At 59.6% G+C, this 3,833-nt stretch overlaps 2 protein-coding genes across 12 annotated transcripts in view; one reads left to right on the top strand and one right to left on the bottom strand.

Moving 5' to 3' along the window:
• FAM196A (family with sequence similarity 196 member A) overlaps positions 1 to 3,813 on the bottom strand; it is a 52,829-nt gene extending 49,016 nt beyond the window's left edge. For all 11 annotated transcript variants that reach the window (XR_002826723.1, XR_002826722.1, XR_002826725.1 and 8 more), the window contains exon 1: positions 3,710 to 3,813. The gene's annotated coding sequence lies outside the window, so the exon portion shown is untranslated. The remainder of the gene's footprint in view (positions 1 to 3,709) is intronic.
• The window catches only part of LOC102443158 (dedicator of cytokinesis protein 1), a 139,550-nt gene that overhangs the window by 16,796 nt on the left and 118,921 nt on the right, over positions 1 to 3,833 (top strand).

The raw sequence follows: 3,833 nt of genomic DNA, 5'->3' as shown, positions 1-3,833 counted from the left end.
GCTTCGAATAATCGCTCGGTAAGAGCAACGCCTGCAAATAATGACTTTGGAGAGGGTTCTTTCCAAGTCCCTTTGAAATATGGTCAAAAGGTTAATGATTTAGAGGCGCGATTCCTTCTTGTCCCTCACGGATGCTTTTCTGCATCCCAGTGCCCTTCCTCCAGCCCCAGGCCGCGCTGGGGCTAGGCCGCCCGCGGCAGGAAGACCGCGGCGCGCTTAGAGGGGCTGCTTTTGTTCCGATCGCTGGAGTGTCACTGGATAATATCTCTGTGTCCCTCCAGTCCCCACACTCATTCATCACGGCCTGAGTGACATCTGGAGTCCATGTGACTCAGACTCAGCCCGAATACCCTGGTGGCTTCTGGGCCAGAGGCCTCTGAAGGACTCTACGGCAGGAACTGCATTTGCCACCAGGAAATTCTGAAGTGATGGTTTTTCTGAGTCTGAGAGGTAGTAGCGTCTTGGTTGCTTGGAGACCTCACAGCACCTCTGGATCTGAAACAGGCATTATCGTCCCTGGTCCAGAGGGTCCAACCTATACCTGTGGCTTCCCGCTTCCCGGGACGAGGCATCTAAACAGCTTGTTTGTATGAATCAGGGCCCCCACAACGCGGCACCAAATCGCTAGTCTCTCCTGAATCTGTCAGTAAAATAGACTTTTAAGATAAACTGGTGCGAAGTGACAATGTTCCCCTGCATTTGAGTTTCAGGGTTAGCTCAAATACCCGATAAAGACGCATCCAAACGTGCGCCTGCGAATTTCAGGGTAAGAAACGCGTTGCCGTGTCATGTCAGTCACACTAAGTTTTTGCTCTGAAATATTGAAGTCGTTCAATAATGTTATGAAATATTCAAATCAACCCCGGGCGGGCTCTGCCTCTTGAACGGCGCGGCTCACTTCAGGCTGGGGGCGAAGGGCGCAGTGGCACCGCGGTGGGGACGGGGTGCGGGTCTCCCCACCTACGAGAGGATTGTTCGCGTGATGCCAGTGTTGTCCGGGCGTCGTAATGACCTCCCCTTTCCCACGTGACTGTGCTTGGCCTCAGATCTGCTCATGTGTGTGGTTACCCGAGCGCCCGGGGGCCCCTGTTTGGTCCAGGGGCAGCCTGGACGGGCACCTGCTCAGCCGTGTGGAGGCGGCCCGGAGCTTTAGAATAAACATGCCTGTGACCCTGTCGCTGCCGTCCTGCAGGGAGGGCGGCCTCTAGGAGGGCCGCTGTGTCCTGTGGCTGCGATTTCTTTATCATTATCCCCCGAGAGGCGGCCTGGGCCCTGCTTCCCGTACAAGAAGGTTCAGGCGCTGCTTGCCTCACCCAGAGCCACGGGGGTGGGGGGGGGGGGGAGCAGACGGAGAATACCAGTGCCTTGCGGAGTGAGCACATCTGCCCAGCTGCTGTGCTGTGCGCAATTTTAGCTCTGAGCCTCGTCTTTCTTCTCTGACTGCTTATTCCCAGGAGGGGGAGGCTTCCGGGGAGACTCACGCCTTTCGTGCGCGGGTCTTTCATCTATTTACTTCTTTACTCTGTCTCTTGTTCCTCACCGAGGGGGACACACAAAACCAAAATACCCTCTCCTGTGGGGGGCGGGGGGGGGGGAGGCCCGGGGCGGAAGCGAGAAGCCCCATCTGGGGGCGGGGAGCAGGTCCTCGCAGAGGGCTTGCGAAACGCCTTTTGTGCCAACACGGAGCTTCCCGGCTCTGGCCTCATTAGCCTGTTTCTTTCCCAGCCGCCAGCAGTGCTCCTCACTACGCGGATGGGCCTGATTTAAGCAAAAGCTCAAAGTCTCGGCCACGATACTAAGAAATGGATACTCCGTGGCCACTGGAGTAAGTTCAAAGGCGCACTTAGCTACTCAAGGGCACCCTGGCTGGAAGGAGCGGCCTTTCGTGTAGCTACAGAAAGGAAAGGGCCTCGCTCCATCTCTAAGGAGAGGAGGAATTTGGGGAAGGGAAGGGAAGCCCACACTCTCCTCAGGCAGCCAACATAATCTATGCAAATCCATGCACCGAGCAGGGGCTGTGCTGGGCACCCCCCCTGTGCGCCTCTACTACACCCATCCGGAGAGGCAGTGCCCCCTAACGCAAGTAGTAAACAGCGAGCGGAAGTCTTTAGTATCTGGCGAGGCATGCAGATGGCAGGACTTCCATTTCTCCTCTGAGCTGCTAGTACGTTTGCTAATCATTGTTGCAAAAAAAAGGGCAAAGATAAACATGAACTTTTCTCTGGAAAGTAACATTCAACAGGATAGGCATGCCACAGACAGCACAGCGTGATGGTGAGCGGCCCTGGCCTCCGCAGAGCGAGGCGATGTTACTTTGTGCTCCGTCTGTAGCGTAAGCTGAGGAGGGTGAAAGCATGTTCATTACATACACTGCTCCCCGGCGGCCCAGGTGGGGGACGGGTGGCATTTTTCAATCAGGATCCCAGCACTATAAGCCTGACAGTCCCCCCCTGGCGAACGGACAGGTAACCCCCCCCCCCCCCAAATCTAGGTCCACGGGAGAACGTGCAGGCAGGTGCCCGACCTCCCCCTCTGCTAGTCTGGGCTGAAGGCTGGTGGCAGGATGGCATGTGTTCCGGTCAAGGCAGGGCCAACCCCAAGTTCCTTCCCTCGGTCCAGGTCCCCTCCGGAGGCTTCCGCAGAATTTCAGCGCCGAAGCAGACAAGGTCAAATGAAACTGCTTCGCCGCTGCTTCTGGCTCAGGGGCCTGACCGGCTCCCAGCCCCCAGGCACAGAGGCTCAGACCTGCAGCAGGAGAGGGTCGGCCTGAGCCTGCTCTGTGCGCCGGCCAAAGGCACCCATTTTCTCCCTGTTTACTCCAGCCTGCCTCCTGGCCCCCGAAGCTGCTAGCTCCATCTCCCTGGGGCACGTTTTTGGGGAGTACCACGCCGAGGTCACAGGGACAGGCTCTTTCTCTGAGAGATGTGGACGCTCGGCATGAACCAGCAAGACGCAGACTCTAGCTCTTGACTTTGGACTCCCGGCAGTGCCCCGGCCCCGGCTGGCCGAGGATGCCCTCCTCCCTCCGCCCTCGCCTGCAAGCCCAGGCTGGGGCTGCCGCACTGGTTCATGTCCTGCCCCTGTGAGGATGCCAGGCGCCGACCCCAGCCCGCAGCCCCGGGAAGGTGCCAACCCCAGCCAGCCCTGGCGCCCAGGAAGGAGACAGGCGTTTCACGTGGGCATCTGCCTTTACTCCTGCTAGTACCTCCCCTCCGTGGCCAGTCCCAGGGCCCCCCTGCTCGGACTGATCCCCCCTAAGTTAATCAGCCTTACTCTCCAGCTCGCTTTAGTTTGGAGAATACTTAAAAACTGGACAGTCAGGGACCCTGCCGCCCCCATCCCTCCAGTGATGCCAGGCTAGGGCTACTGGGCGCTCAAGGCTGTGGCGTTTGTCTGGAACCCACCTCGCAGCCATGCAGCCCGCGCCTCCCTGGCAGTCAGCAAAGTTGCAGGACGCCCCCCAGTTCTCCAGCCACACCAGATGCGGTTGCATAACCTCGCCCCCCGCCCCCCCTTGCACTGCCTGGACCTAGTCAGCTGCGATGCCCAGGAGCGTCCTGGCCCCAGGAGCGCCGAGTCCTCAGCGAAGCCCTTTTGGGGGCCAGTGCAAGCGCCTTAGCGGGGGTCCTAGCCCATCCAGGCGGCGCTGCCCATGGCCAAGTGCAGGGAGCACCCGGGCGCGGGAAGGGGCGCGCAGGGCTCCGCTTACCTTCCGCTGCTTACAGATAAGTCGAGGTCGGTGCAGCTCCCGGCTCGGGCATGTCTCGCCGCGGACCCGGGCGAGCCTGGCGCGGCGCGAGCACTCCGGGTAGGCCTTTCGGTGGGGAGCTCGT

The sequence above is a fragment of the Myotis lucifugus genome, unplaced genomic scaffold (genome assembly GCF_000147115.1).
Source record: "Myotis lucifugus unplaced genomic scaffold, Myoluc2.0 scaffold_599, whole genome shotgun sequence".
NCBI classification, from domain to species: domain Eukaryota; kingdom Metazoa; phylum Chordata; class Mammalia; order Chiroptera; family Vespertilionidae; genus Myotis; species Myotis lucifugus.
The sequence above is the reverse complement of the archived record's forward strand: the minus strand, read 5'-3'. Positions and strand labels throughout refer to the sequence as shown.